At 40.0% G+C, this 16,427-nt stretch overlaps 1 long non-coding RNA gene across 1 annotated transcript in view; it reads left to right on the top strand.

Annotated features, from left to right (window-relative positions):
• Window positions 1–14,473, top strand: part of LOC121014235 (uncharacterized) — a 34,746-nt gene extending 20,273 nt beyond the window's left edge. Inside the window, exons 4-6 of the long non-coding RNA XR_005783122.1 lie at window positions 47–170; window positions 7,681–7,817; window positions 14,198–14,473. This is a non-coding gene — a long non-coding RNA (uncharacterized LOC121014235). The remainder of the gene's footprint in view (window positions 1–46; window positions 171–7,680; window positions 7,818–14,197) is intronic.
• Window positions 14,474–16,427: the final 1,954 nt, after the last annotated feature.

The raw sequence follows: 16,427 nt of genomic DNA, 5'->3' as shown, positions 1-16,427 counted from the left end.
GTGGAGATGTGATCACACAGTTGACAGTCACACCTACTTCTTTCAGAGCAAGAAAGGTAAAACACCATAGAGGTTGCAGAATATCCTGCTTGAAGAGGAAGAAGAAGGGGAAGATGTCAGCCAAGGGGACATTTCTGCTGTGCCTTGAAGGACGGACTGAATTTTTCCAGGTAGAGATGGGACTGGTAGTGTGGATCTGGAACAGCATGAGAAAACACACACGGTTAAGAAAGGACACAGCACATGCAGAGAAAATGAGACACCTGGTACACGAAAGGAAACAGCACCCAGAAATTAAGCATTAACTTATTTACTGGAGAGCAATTGAGTTACACTAATCAGTTACTTTCTTAGAGTTTCCTGCATGGAGGGATGAGAAAAACCAGGGCTCAGAGTGGCATGGATGCACATCCTAGCCTACATGTATAAATCACTCATTCAATTATGCACTTTTTTAAAAGTTTTCTTTAAAAAAAAATTTTTTTTTAATCCAAGTTAGTTAACATATAGTTATGTAATAATGGCTTCAGGAGTAGAATTTAGTGATTCATTATTTATGAATAACATCCAGTGCTCAATCAAATAAGTGCCCTCCTTAGTCCCCATCACCCATCACCCATTTAGCCTATCCCCCCACCCACCTCCCTTCCAGCCACCCTGTTCTCTGTATTTAAGTCTTTTATGGTTTACCCCCTTCTCTGTTTTTATCTTATATTTCCTTTCCTGCTCCTGTGTTCACCTGTTTTGTTTCTTAAATTCCACATATGAGTGAAATCATATGGTATTTGGAATTATGCACTTTAAATTAGATAATTTTGGGGTGCCTGGGTGGCGCAGTCGGTTAAGCGTCCGACTTCAGCCAGGTCACGATCTCGCGGTCCGTGAGTTCGAGCCCTGCGTCGGGCTCTGGGCTGATGACTCAGAGCCTGGAGCCTGTTTCCGATTCTGTGTCTCCCTCTCTCTCTGCCCCTCCCCCGTTCATGCTCTGTCTCTCTCTGTCCCAAAAATAAATAAACGTTGAAAAAAAAAATTAAATTAGATAATTTTACTTTAATAATCCAAATTTCTCTTAAATTTTATAAATACTTAAAACACAAACATGCACAGATTTTTGTACAAAATATTAGTAATATCGGCTTGATTCTCATCAACATTTCTAGTCTTCATTTCTAGGATTACAATCTGGTAATTCATCAAGAAGACAATTTAAATCATCCCCAGCAATTCTGAGGCTACTTTTCCAAGCAATCTTTGGAGCTGCATCCTCAGTTTGCTAAACATCCTTAACCACCAGAATGATTGGTGGAATGTAGAACAAATTCTTGTTCAAAACCCAGGTGACACAGAGCCCTAATTTACGCCTTTAACGAGGACTATAAAACTTAGAGAAGGAGTTAATCAAACATTCCACATTTCTGGGGTGACGTCACAACATGACATAGTTTTCAAGTCATGTTTGAGCTTATAAATCCCATCCAGGGTTACTCTACCACTAGAGAGAGTTCTGGGTTAATTTCGCTCCCTATATTATATTTTTAAGACATACTGTATTTTTTAATATGTGTTAAATATGATCTTTATTTCCCATTTAGCTGAAGAGACCTTAGAACTCGAGAGAAACCTGAATTCTTTTCATATTACTCCTACTTGGCAGGGCCCCAAAGTTTTATTCATTTTTTTCCCCAAAGTTTTATTCAATATTAAAAAGGCAGCTAATTGGATTCTCTATCTTTTAAGACTGTCTCATCACACCTGCTGAGGTGGGTCTGTTGACATTGCCTGGCATATTTTGTAGTGCAATAAATAATAGATCCGAAGAAGATTGTGAAGCATAATATTGAAAAGGATCTTGTGTAACTTCAAAATACCCACGGTCGATAAGATTAAACATAAGAAATGGAGAAAAAAGGAGGAAACAGAAAAAAAAGGCATGAAAAATAAAATGAGACCAAAGTTTAGGTTAGCTTAGAAGATATAAGTCATAACATGCTATGTCCTACTAAGATGTCTAATTTTACAAATTTGAATCTAGATTTCTTAGCAGCCATGGCAAAGCAGAAAGCATAGTCATACCTTCCATAAAGTAAATACAAATAAGTTACTCAGAAGAATGACAAATATCCCTAAGTCCAAGTTTTTTGAGAAATTTATTTCATGGGTCACCATAAAGAGTTCAATGGAGACTACTATAGCGGTAAAGAATGCTCTGAGCTGAAGTTTAATAATCCATGATATGTGAAGAGGACGAAGGAAGTGCTAAAAAGGCAAAAAAACCAAAAGATTTCTTGAAGGTGAAGGCTCTTCAGGGAGCCATAAGTTAAGTCCTCAAAGACATTTGTATACAAATGCAAAACCAACTGTTTTTTTTTTTTTATAAGATCCCTCAAAGTAGGCCAAGTATATGAGTAATCGCCAGAACTCAGTTCATCTCTGTGGACCTCAGTATGATTAATTTGAAAAGGAGAAGATGACAGGCAGGTGGAAAGGCCTAGATAATCCCTGAGGGTCCTTTTAGCTCTGGAATAACGTTTGTGATTTTCCATTATTATTATTGAAGTGTAATTGAGGTGCAGTGTTATATTTGTTGCAGGTGTACAACGTAGTGATTCAACAATTGTATACATTACTCAATGCTCACCATGGTAAGTATAGTCACCGTCTGTCACCATATAACATTATTGAAATATTGTTGACAATATTACCTATGCTAGTTTTCATCTCTGTGACTTTTTTGTTTTATGACTGGAAGTTTGTAGCCCTTCATCCTCTTCATCTATTTCACCCATCCCCCCACCTCCCCTTTGGCAATCACCAATTCCCTGTAAAGAATCCATTTGTTTGTTTTGGTTTTTAGAATCCACATATAAGTGAAATAATGTGGCTTTTGTCTTTGACTTATTTCACTTAGCATAATACCTTCTAGGCTCATTTATGTCACTGCAAATGGCAAGGTTTCATTCTTTTTGTGACTGAGTAATGTGACTCTTTTTATTAAATTTTTAAAAAAATATTTATTTTGGGGAGAGCCCAAGGTGGGGTGCAGAGAGAGGGGGACAGAGGATCTGAGGCAGGCTTTGCACTTACAGGCTGACAGCAGCGAGCCCAATGTGGGGCTTGAACTCATGAACCGCAAGATCATGACCTGAGCTGAAGTTAGACGCTCAACCAACTGAGCCACCCAGGCGCCCCTTTTTTATTAAATTTTTACTGAGCCCCTATTATGTGCTGTTTCCCTGGATTCAAAAGAATTCTACACACACACACACACACACACACACACACACACACACCCATGCACCCCTTTGAGTATCTCATAATTTTGCCTTTCTGGAGAGTAGATGTGTTGCTATTTGCCTGTTATTATAGCAAGAAAGAATCCAATATTTGCACACCAGTTGATCCATGAATGTCAACATAGCGCAGGCACCTTCTGTCCTCCTAAATTGTTAATCTGTGAACTCAGATGAAGGTTAGAAACTCTCACTAAATGTTTAAAATTCCTTTTGGATGCTTCTGTCAGACTGAAATTTTCAAATATGTGAATGGTACATATGCTAAATGAGGCACTCGACACCCCCACTCTTTTAGTAAAGTCCTCGTATTCAAAATCCCAGGAATATTTCCCACCATTTAAAACCCATAAGTGAGGATACAACTAAACTGTTGGGCTTTTGAAAACTTGGGGACACAGCTGTGCAGAAAAGACAGAGCCCCTTAGGAACTGGATGAAAACGGAAGTGAGACCAACAACAATTAGCGATCTTAAGAGGAATTTTAAGAGGTAATGGTAAATCTTCAAGGTGTTTTATAGTATCATTATGCTTCAAATCTCCCAGATGCCACAAATATTTAACTTTACACATATATCACTTAGGTATCATATGTATGTGTGTGTGTGCCCCATAATATTTATGGAAATATTTGGGGAATATCTGTAAATCTGGCTTAGAACATTTTGCAACCCCATTTTTCTCTGCCTCAAAAGAAGAAAACTATGTAACAAAATGAAAAGCATATTCCAGATCATTTTTACAGTTGCAGGAGCTCGACATTTTTCTGTAAACATAGAGTGCTTTCCATGCGTTGTCTTGGTGATCCAATGTTACACCCGGTGTTGCTATTAATGACATGCTATTTCCAAAGCCATGAGCAACTCTTGGTAAATTTCCAAACAAAACAGCATACTTTTTCCTCAATAAGCCTGGTAGTTGCATTTCTGAGAAATTCAACACATATTAAAACTGTGCAAAAATTACTTTGTATATGTAAAATAGTGTTGTTCTATGCTCAGATAATTATAAAGTGTTTTTTCACCTGTATGCATGTCCAATCTGACATTAAAATATCATGTGGGATATGTGTTATGGGTTGAAGTATGAGTCCCAAAACTTCACATTTTGAAGTCACATCCCCAAGGGCCTCAGAACGTGACCTTATTTGGGAATAGGTTCATTGCAGATGTAATTAGTTAAAATGAGGTCAGACTGGTATAAGGAGGGCCCCTAATGCAATATGACTGGTGTCTTTCTAAGAAGGGGATATTTGGACACAGACAAATGCACACATCATTCATATGCCATGTGAAGATGAAGGCAGAGGTGGGTGGTGCTTTACAAGCCAAGGATCGTCAAGGATTTCCGGCAAACTAGCAGAACGTAGGAAAGAGGCATGGGACAGATCCTCCCTCATGGCCCTCAGAACGATCCAACCCTGATGACACCTTGCTTTCAGACTTCTAGACTCCAGAAGTACGAGACAATAAATTTCTGTGCTTTAAACCATTCAGTCTGTGGTACTCTGTTATGACAGCCCTCACCAACTGATACAACATGGGTGAGTGAGGTACCTCAGAGGATATCTTTTCTTACTATTTTCACTTTTTATACTACGTGAAATGTGGTGCCCATTTAATAGACTGCATTTTTTGTGCAATCCCATACAAAAGAGATTTTGTTTTATGGGGAGTGAGGGGAAAGGTAGGGAGAAAGCCATTAGAACCTGATCCATACAATTCCCCTTGGGGGAAAAAGCATCATGTATGTGGCCAGTACTGATACCTGAAGAACATCCCCGCAGTGCTGGAAAAGTCGCTTCAGCCCTTGGTCCGTCATGGCCTGGCCAGCATGGCGGCAGCGATGCAGAGACAGAGAGCGGGGCTGGTGGCCAGCCAGAGCCACCAGCCAGTCATCCTCCAGAACGTGGCAGTCTGTGATCTGGACCTGCTTCCCTGGGAGTTAAAAAAATAATGATAATAAATAAAACCAAGGATCTTAAGGAGCTCCCCTTCGACAACACCCTCCAGATAAGGCCCATTCCAGGGTGTTTTCTCTTATGCCACAAATGTTACTGAGCACTAACATGTGCTAAGCACTGAGGTGACAGTGGAGATGTAACCACACAGACAGGGTACCTGTTCTCGAGCTGCTCAGCTGCTGCATGGGGGAGCTCCTCGTGTTTAAGGGTCATATGCACAAGGTAATTAGCAACCTTGAAAAGTGCTCAAGTACAAGATGCTGGAAGATTATATGAGGGGTAACACTGGAGTTAGAGAAGCCTTCCCCAGGAAGGGACATTTGCACTGATACGGGAATCCACGTGGCAAAGGGGGAAGGGAAGGAGCTTAGCACACAAAAGTGAAGAAGCGCTGGTGTGACTGGCAGCTACACAGTTGGGGTGTAGGGTGACCCAAGATGAGGTGGCAAGGAATCACACTGCATATGACCTTGTTCTCCAGCATGAAGGTTGGGAGTCAGTGACTTTTTTTTTTTTTTTTTTTTGAGATTTTAAAGTAATCTCTACACCCAACATGGGGCTTGAACTCACAACCCTGAGATCAAGAGTCAGACACTCCATGGACCCAACCAGCCAGGCACCCCTGGAACTCAGTGATTTTAAGCAAGGATCAGTCTTGGGTTGTTTTTTTGTTTTGTTTTGTTTTGTTTTGATTTGTTTTGTTTTGTTTTGTTTTAAAACAGGTCACTCTGGCTACCTTGTTGAAATGTGGTAGCTCATTTTTTTTTTAATTATTTATTTATTTATATATTTATTTATTTTTGAGAAAGAGAGAGAGAGCATGGGGGAGGGGCAGAGAGAGAAGAAGACAGAGGATCTGAAGCAAGCTCTGCGCTGACAGCAGAGAGCCTGATGCGGGGCTTGAACTCACAAACCATGAGATCATGACCTGAGCTGAAGTCGAACAATTAACCAACTGAGTCACCAGGCAGGTCATTTTTAACACTCGCCCTTCTCCATAGGGCCAGATTGTTTCCAATAACTATTATTTGTTTTCTGGAATTGTTTAGGTTTAGTGCAATACCTTTACAAGACATTTAAAATTTTAGACATTTAAATGGAAAGACATTTCCATTTTAAAGACATTATTTAAATTCAGTAAATCACTTCGCGTATGAACAAAAAAGTGCACATATCAAAGTTTTGCTGTTGAAAACATTAAACGTATCAAGTCTCTACGTGGTCACGTGGAATAACTGAAGTAACTCAAGTTCTGTTTCTTTATCTTTATAATCACTGTGCTATCATCATGTAATTTGGATCTGCTGTTTAAATGCTTGAATGTAAAGCTACAGAAGGATTAGAGACAAAAACCATAATGAAAATGAGCTCCTCTGGTTCAGAACCATCACAAACTTAACTTTCAAAAGACCAACAAGTCCATGCATGTCAGGGGCCCACTGTGTTACTTAGAGCTCAGAGTCCATTTCCACGTAGAATACAATGTTTGTTAAAGGGTAAGTATTCAGATGGACTCATTTAAAGCTCATATATTAATTATTAAAATTCCACAGGAACTGCAGCAATTGTATAGAACTTAGATCATCAAAAAAGATTTTTTTTCAGGGATTACTTTTTTACTGCTGAAATCCTTTAGAATTGCCCATGCATGGTGATAGTAAAAAATGGACTGACTTTTAAAGGTTTTATTATTGCTTTTAAATTCTTTATAGTCAATGCACCCCTTTCCTAACTGCACCCAGGGCACATCTGCCCGCCTTTCCCTACCCCAGCCCTCAGGATACCACTGGTGCGGAGAATGCATCAAAGGAGAACAAGGGATTTGGAGGAGGCCAGTAAGAGGGAAGCCCATGGCAGAGAAAATGGAGGCTTGTTGGGACTTTGTGACTGATTAGACATTTAGGTGGGGACAGGAATGAGACCATGTTATCTCCCAGCGTTCTGCTGGGGTGCCCAAGGGGATGGACTTCTTGGTATGTAGATGGGACTGATGCCACAAGAATGGTTACAATTGCCTGGGGAGAGAGCATTGTGCAATGGTTCTAAACCTTGATGAACTCTAACATGTAAAATGGAATATGCTGGCAACATATTAGTTCCATTTTGCAACTGGGAAACCAAGGCACTGAGTGATTATATCACTTTTCCAAAAGCAAGTTAGGAGAGATACCAGTGTTGATTTTTGTCCTCATCGTGTGTACCCAGTCACTTGATCAAACTGTGATTTAAGAAAGAACCATCTTTGGGAGATATTGAAAAGAAACACAGGTCCTATCATTCTTCCATGCTGGGAAAGAAATGCTGATGGATGTTATCAGTCTCTGGGACAGGTGGAACTTAGACCTAATGAGTACGTGGTATGAAGGGAGCAACGTGGACTTTCATTTCTCTGGGAATAGATGTGTTTTACTTGAAACATGGTTTCAGGAAGTCCAGAAAGGCTGCCAGAGATGTGGAAGAAAGCCCAAAGAGCATGGCATCACCAAAACCAAGAGGGAAGGACATTTCAAGGAGAGAGATCTTTTCTGATATCCCTAGTGCCGAAGCATGGGCTCTCACATGCGGTAGGTGCTCAATACTTGCAAGATGGTGGGAAATCGGATAGACTAGAAGTCACACTAGGCTAGGGATCATTTACCTGAATATAGACCCAGCTCTGGGAAAACTAAACATGTACTTTTAATCAAGTAATTGAACTGCTCAGATTAGTCCAAAAGCTTTCTTTCAACTCTAAGATTCTACATAAAGGATGACCACTCCCAAAATAATTAACAGTTTGCTCTCCATTCATCCGAGATTCAAAAAGCAGAGCTGGAAGGGACCTTAGAGACCATCTCCCTTCTTTCAGCCCCTCAGTCTAAGGAAGCCCAGGCTAAGAAAAAGCCTATACTTTGATAAAGGTGCATCAGCATTCAATCCCACATCTTCTCCCTTCTGGGTCACTGTCCCATCTTGTAGCTCCATTGTCTTTCTTCATGTGTAGAACTAAAACAAAAATGTTGCATAAGGTTTTCTTCCCCAATATTCTCTCTTTAGAAGTGCCATTATGGTTAACTCCTGGGCATTCCACATTCTTGTGCTAACAAACTGAAAATGATCAACGAAGGCCAGTTGATTCTCTGAAGATGTATGTGTACACACGCACACACAATGAGAATTGTAACCGAGGCCTAACTTACCTATTTTTCCCCATCAATCTCACCAACCTCTCTTATACACTATTGATAGTGCCAGCTATAACAAAGAGATAAATAAAACCTCAGGCACTATTGATAAGACTAAATCTTGCTAACCACATACAGCCCTTGTATAGCAGTGAGTGACACTGCACTCAGAAGAAAATAAACACATCAATGGAGAATTTGGAAGACCAATGTTTTCTACTCTAGCCTAATGAAATATTCTGTGCTGCTTGATTTTGCCATAAAGAACACCTTCAGAAAACTGTTTTTACAGACATCTCTGTATTATATAAAATTTACAGTTGACCCCTGAATAACACGGGTTTGAACGACATGGGTCCACTTCCATGCAGACTTTTTTTTATCTAAGTATAATACACTACTGTGTATTTTCCCTTCCTTATGATTTTCTTAATAACATTTTTTCTCTAGATTGCTTTATTGTAAGAATATAGTAGATAATACATATAATATACAAAACATGTGTTAATCAACTGTTTATGTTATCAGTAAGGCTTTCGGTCACCAGTAGGCTACTAGTAGTTTTGGAGAGATTTTTTTACCGCACGGGGGGTCAGCACTCCTCACCCCACATTGTTCCAGGGTCAACTGTAGTCGAAATTAGAAGTAAGAGTGATCAATTCCAACTTAACTGCTATGACTTTAGTTAAGACTTAGCTCAGCAGGTCTTGTCAGTTCTCTCTCCTGAGTGACATATTATCACTAACATCGCCATTTCCCCTTATGCACCATGTATGTATCTCCTCCCCCAATACCTACTGCTCTTCCCATGACAACACATTTATTAAATGCTACCTACCTTATTGAAGACGTTTTCTTTTTTTTTTTTTAATTTTTTTTTCAACGTTTTTTATTTATTTTTGGGACAGAGAGAGACACAGCATGAACGGGGGAGGGGCAGAGAGAGAGGGAGACACAGAATCGGAAACAGGCTCCAGGCTCCAAGCCATCAGCCCAGAGCCCAGCGCGGGGCTCGAACTCACGGACCACGAGATCGTGACCCGGCTGAAGTCGGACGCTTAACCGACTGCGCCACCCAGGCGCCCCAACGTTTTCTTTTTTTTTAATGACCTTTTTTAAGTAACATTTTTCAACATTTATTATTTTTGAGAGAGAAAGAGAGAGAGAGTTGGGAGGGGCAGAGAGAGAGAGGGAGACACAGAATCTGAAGCAGGATCCAGGCTCTAGGCTCTGAGCTGTCAGCACAGAGCCCAACACGGAGCTTGAACTCACAAACCATGAGATCATGACCTGAGCTGAAGTCTGACGCTCAACCAACTGAGCCACCCGGGAACCCTGACATTTTCTTTTTATTTTAATATGTTACTGCTTATAAGAAATGTGCTGTCCCCTGCACATTCAAGGGAACCCACTATTTACCTTAAATGTTCCAAGGCACTACAAAAATGTCCCTGACTTTAAGAAGACCATCTCTAATGCTATGGAAACTTCAGGGAAGGTTTATATCAATTGCAAGTTACTTGGGGTGCTTTTGTTTTGTTTCTCCATCCTGGGCTATACTTTCCCTGGAGTGACAGTGGTCTTTCTTCTCCAACCTAGTAATTCAGCTGCCCATCTAAAGCTCTCAAATTCCATCCCATGCCATAGAGTTCTCATACCAGACCCATTGTATAAGGCTTTTTGATGATATTTCTTTTTCTTTTTGTATTCTCTCGTAGTCCTCAGCACCAGGGGGCCTTAAGGGAAATAAAAAGATAAAACTTCAAAAGCAGTACCTAACAATATAGTGAAAACTGTGTGGCACATTCCGACCCAGGTGTGTCACCCACTGTCATGGAATGCCATTTTGCTGAGGCCAGGGCTTTGCCCTAGCACCTACTTAGTACCCAGCAATTGTCAAATCACCTTTCCATGAATCCTTAGTGAGGCTGCATGGAATAGTGGAGAGTGCATAGGAGATAGAGTCAGAGTGCCCAGATGAAAGTCCTGGCTCTCTTATTTACTGCTGTGTGACCTTTTAAGAGTTGTTTAATCTCTCTGGGCTTCAGCACATATGGGCCCTGGATAGCTTGGTGGGAAAAGAGTAGGCAAGATAACAGCCCACATCCTAGTCTACATTCCACCCCTTGCCAGTTCTCAGTCAATATGGCCTCATATGCCTTAGTTATAAAACAAAGATAATGCTATCTTCCCTGTTTGCACAGAGTTGCTGTTACAAGGAAAGGAGAGGATGTGGAAAGCCCTGTGAACTATACAGTCTTCAAAGACTGAGTGAACACTCACCCTCCTTGGGCCTCCTTACGTTATCCATTTGCCTATAAAATCTCATTTAAAAATCCAAACCTTTTCTCCCCAGCACTGAAAGTGTCATCCACAGTCATATGTTCAGTTGCATAATTTCATATGGGCCGGGAACTCCAGAACACCGGGTCTCTGTCTGTCTTAGAGACACAGTGAGAAAACTCACAGCTGGGCAGAAAGCTGGTCTCCTCCCCTTTCCCTGCCCTCACACTGTGTCCTCACTCCCTGGGGACACACAATTGCCTTTGAAACACTAAAAACTCGGGAACAAAATTCAGCACAAAAAGTTGGAGCATGATTTCTACAAGTTCTTGATCGTGGCTAGCCATCTCTCTTTCTACCCCATGGCAATTCCCTCGCTCACCATCTGATTTTTTTTTAAGCCTTCCTTTTCCTTTTGCCACACAAGCACACTCCGCATTCGTCTTTCCTCCTGCTTGTTTTTAAAATAAGAATCTTTACGTCCACAGAGTTAACAAAGTGTTCTCACAAAGGTGAAATTACCAAGACTTTATTTTGGGCTCTCAGGTGTCTAAGGCAGTAATGGCAGAAGGTGTTTTTATCCCAATGTTGGAATTTCAAAAATAAAAAGGCAAGAGTCTGAAAGGCTGGGCGATGTGCTCAAACACCACATAGAGAGTATGTGGCCAAGCCCGGCCCTACACACCAGCCTGCTGACCCAAGGTCAATGTTCTAACCACTACCTCTTGTGGGTTCCAAAGGAAATATAAGAGGTACAGCCAAGAAGGAACATTCTAGCCACCTATAATGAACAGACAGGTTGAATTCAGGAGTAAGCCAGAAAGGAAAAAAGTTAAAGGTCAATGACTCCAAGAACAATGGGCAGCATTTTGGGGTCATTCGGTCTCCCAGTCATGTTAAGGGGGCCATGAACACACTTATATGACCTTAGGATTCCTGGATACCTCTGTGACTTTTCTTCTATCTGTGGTGCCTGCATTCCATATGTTTTCTTAAGCTACGGAACTTCCAGTTAAAAATATACACAAGTGACTCCATTTTCCTTTTAAAATGAGTATGGAGTAAGGGTAGAAATATTTTATTCATTTGTTTGTTTATTTATTTGTTTGTTTGTTTATTTATTTATTTGAAATATTTCATTGATTTTTGAGAGAGACAGAGTGAGAGTAGGGGAGGGGCAGAGAGAGAGAGAGGGAGTCACAGAATCTGAAGCAGGCTCTAGGCTCTGAGCTGTTAGCACAGTGTCTAACATGGGGCTCAAATACACAAATCATGAGATCATGACCTGAACTGAAGTCAGATGCTTAACTGAAAGAGCCACCCAGGTGCCCCTAGAAATATTTAAAAGTACCAATGAGAATATGCTAGAAGAAAAAAAATATATCATTTTCTCCACTTTTTGCATTCGCTTCAACAGACGTATAGACAGACCCAGCTTGGTGCTTAGATTTATCAGTCAGCTTCCAGCAAGATTTGGTTTTAGAAATTCTAGGGTAGCAGTTTGGTGCAGTGAAAAGAACCCCAACTCTGCAGCCAGCAGACTTGAGTTTACATCCCAGAATCTGCCACTTAATAGCTATGGGGCCCTCGGATGCATTTATCCTGCCTGGGAACATAGGAATATCTTTTGAAAAGTTAATATAGCAAGTATCACAAACTTATGACCCAAGGGTTTTATCTGGTCCACAGACACAATTTCCTTGGCTCCCCCAATTTATGAAATGTACTTTATAAATTCCTTTATAAGAGGCCTGCCTTCTCCTGTTTGGCACACCCTTTATTCTTCCCTCTGGTCTTATAATGACCTGCATTATGGTTTGTGTTCTGTGCCCAGACCCGTGGACCGCTTCTTCAGGAGTCCCATGAGAGTGTAAAAGCTCCTAGCATATAGCAAACACTGAGTGAATACCCTGAGCACTCTTTGCAACTGGGTAAGTGATTCTACAATCTGAGTTTCAGCTTTCAGTCTCTGTTGCTGGCCCCTCCTCTTGTCTCCCTTTCCCATGATGGAGTGCCCAGGGCATAGTCTGTGGACCTCTCCCCTTCCCTATGCCACTTATCCCCACTGGTGACCTCATCCAATCTCCTGGCTTCAAATATGATATTTACATACTTATGATTCCCAAATGTGTAGATTCCCAAATGTGTGCGAGAACAGACACGTCTCAGGAACTCCAGGCTCATTTATCTAACTGTATGCATGACTATCTCCACATGACTAGCTAATAGTGGAGTAATCATATATTTGTTTCTCCAGAACCTTCTTGGTTTGCATAGAACAGCCCTGGATTGTGCCTCCCATCTGACCTAGCATGTGTCCTAGATTTTTCTTTTCTTTTTTTTAATTTTTAAATGTGTATTTATTTTTGAGAGAGACAGAGACAGAGTGCAAGCAGGGGAGGGGCAGAGAGAGAGGGAGACACAGAATCTGAAGCAGGCTCCAGGCTCCTAGGTGTCAGCACAGAGCCTGACGCAGGGCTGGAACCCAGGAACTGTGAGATCATGACCTGAGCTGAAGTTGGACACTTAACCGACTGAGCCACCCAGGCGCCCCCTAGGTTTTTCATTCTTAATGAAATATCATTATCATTTTAATTACAATGAGCTGGGATGGTTTGTTAGGTCTCTGCTTTGTACTTCCAGCTCCTGCCCTGGTCTTATCTAGTAATGTGGAAGATGCTTGGCCAGTAAACAGAGTTTTCACATTAACATGTGGTTACATTTAAAATAACCTCTCTAGGGGCACCTGGGTGGCTCAGTCGGTTGAGTGTCTGACTTCGGCTCAGGTCATGATCTCGCAGTTTGTGAGTTTGAGCCCCGCATCGGGCTCTGTGCTGACAGCTCAGAGCCTGGAGCCTGCTTCGGATTCTGTGTCTTCCTTTCTGCCCCTCCCCTGTTCGTGGTCTGTTTCTCAAAAACTAAATAAAGGTTAAAAAAAAATTTTTTTTTAAGTCTTAAAATAACCTCTCTTTTCCCAATCATTTCCAGATGAAGCCTAATGCCTCCCTCTCAAATGTAGCACTGAGGACACTTACTGCTTTAAAAAAAAAAAAAAAAAAGTCTGGATAGAAGAGATGGTATTGGGTGGTGATAGGAAAATACTGGAGGCTCCTGTTGCAGTCAGACACTTGGTGTATCAACCATGGCCTGCAAAACACATGAAGATACAGGTTGCCAGTCAGTGAGGTCAGTGGGAAACACAGGAATTACAGGTCAGGTGGACATAAAAAATATTCAAGAAAAAGATTAGTCTTAGTAGTGTAGTGAACTTTGTTACAAGGGTCTTGTCATTCACGGCCTCCTATTAATCTATAACTACTTATTTATTTTATTGTTTGAGAATATAGCTTTTATTTTTGCAATAAATCTTTTCAGCAGCAGTGAGCTGAAAAAGAAATGAAAGTGAATGTTCAGTGAAAACTTAAGCAGATGAATTTACCTGCCAAAAAATAATTGATAATCAAAGTGTAATTTATACAAAATGTTGACCCTTACAGGCTGTGGTGACATCAGTGACCACGTGAAAACCAGATACACATCTACTGGCAAACTTCAGCACTGAATTCAAAATTGATTCAGTAGTGATTAGAAGAAAGCTGTGCCCAGAGATGATTTAGCGGAGGCAATTACAAAAGGTACATTTAAATATTGTTCTGGGAAACATGAATTTTTGCATCCATTAAACGACTCTCTTCAAAATTAATTTAGTTTATTTTTGACTCCAAGTTTTCTTGTCCATGTAGGAAAACTGAAGTGATAATAGTTAATGATGATGCCAGTTTTATCTCAGTATAATCAGATACTAAAAATAAGCAATCATTTAAGGTAATTTAGATTTTTAAGATAACTTACACTTTTTTTACCCAATTAATGGAATCAAAACAAAGCGTTTAGAAAAGTAGTCTGCCTAAAATGAAATAGCTAACATTTTGCGAATGTCATTGTAAATGAACTTAAAGGTCAAAATTGAAGATAAAATTGTGTGCAGTGATAATATAAATGCAAATTTTGGTAAAGCATAGTGTTGTGGTAAAAAAAAAAAGTTTTCTTACTGAGCTGAGAATTTCATGAGGCAGAAATGTACTAGGAAGTGGTTGTGGTACACATGTTAGAAACAATCTGTGACATCTTCTAATCAAAACAGACACTCCAGCTGTCAACACTTAGAACTACTATATACATATTTTTTAATAGTTATAAATACATATATTAAATGTAAACTGTTAGAAATATTTACGAGTATATCTAATATTTGTAAGATATATATAAAAATTACAAAACTGCATGTGAAGCAGATATTGAAATTTATACACAAGACAAAGATATGCTTTCTCTCTTTAATGCATAGTTTTAAGCAAATTTTAGAAAAGTTTGAGCAGTTTAAAAACTGCTTTGTGAATTAACCTTGAATATTCTACACCTACGTAGAACATTTTATAAATAAATCCTCTAAATTTGTATTCCTTTTGTTCTGCATCATTTGAAAAGCTTTAGTGAAATATCCAACGAATGGAGTACCAAAAATTTCACCTTTTGCAATTTGCTTTTAAAAGTTCCAGTGAGGGGTGCCTGGGTGGCTTAGTCGGTTAAGTGTCTGACTTCAGCTCAGGTCATGATCTCACGGTTTGTGAGTTTGAGTCCTGCATCGGACTCTGTGCTGACAGCTCAGAGCCTGGAGGCTGCTTCAGATTTTGTGTCTCCCTTTCTCTCTCTGCCCCTCCCCAGCTCATGCTCTGTCTCTCTCTCTCTCTCTCTCTCTCTCTCTCTCTCTCTCTCTCAAAAATAAATAAACATGAAAAAATAAATAAGAATAAAAGTTCCAATGATACATGAAAAGATGCTCAACATCAATCATCGGAGAAATACAAATCAAACCCACAGTGAGATACCACCTCACACCTGTCAGAATGGCTGACATTAACAACTTGGGCAACAACAGATGTTGGCATCGATGTGGAGAAAAAGGAACCCTTTTGCACTGCTGGTGGGAATGTAAACTGGCACAATCACTCTGGAAAACAGTATGGAAGTTTCTCAAAAAATTAAAAATAGTACTACCCTACGACCCAGCAATTGCACTACTAGGTATTTATCCAATTGATACAAAAACACTGATTCAAAGGGGCACATGCACCCCAATGTTTATAGAAGATCTATTGACAATAGGCAAAGTATGGAAGGAGCCCAAATGTCCATCAGCTGATGACTGGATAAAGAAGATGTGGTGTACATATACAATGGGCTATTACTTGGCAATCAAAAAGAATGAGATATTGCCATTTGCAACAATGTGGATGGAACTAGAGTGTATTGTGCTAAGCAACATAAGTCAGTCAGAGAAAGACAAATATTATATGATTTCACTCATATGTGGAATTTAAGAAACAAATCAGATAAACATAGGGGAAGGGAAGCAAAAATAAGAAAAAAACAGAGAGGGAGAAAACCCTAAGAGACTCTTAAATACAGAGAACAAACTGAGGGTTGCTGGTGGGGAGCTGGGTGGGGGGATGGGTTAAATGGGCAAGAGGCATCAAGGAGGACACTTGTTGGGATGAGCACTGGGTGTTATATGTGAGTGATGAATCACTAAATTCTATTCCTGAAATCATTATTATACTATGTTAACTTGTATTTAAATAAAAAGTACATTAACATAAAAAATAAATAAAATGAAATAAAAGTTTCACCGATAAAAACAAAACTTAAAAGCAGAAATTTACTGAA

The sequence above is a fragment of the Herpailurus yagouaroundi genome, unplaced genomic scaffold, assembly GCF_014898765.1.
Source record: "Herpailurus yagouaroundi ecotype Mexico unplaced genomic scaffold, PumYag 201, whole genome shotgun sequence".
NCBI classification, from domain to species: Eukaryota; Metazoa; Chordata; class Mammalia; order Carnivora; family Felidae; genus Herpailurus; species Herpailurus yagouaroundi.
The sequence above is the reverse complement of the archived record's forward strand: the minus strand, read 5'-3'. Positions and strand labels throughout refer to the sequence as shown.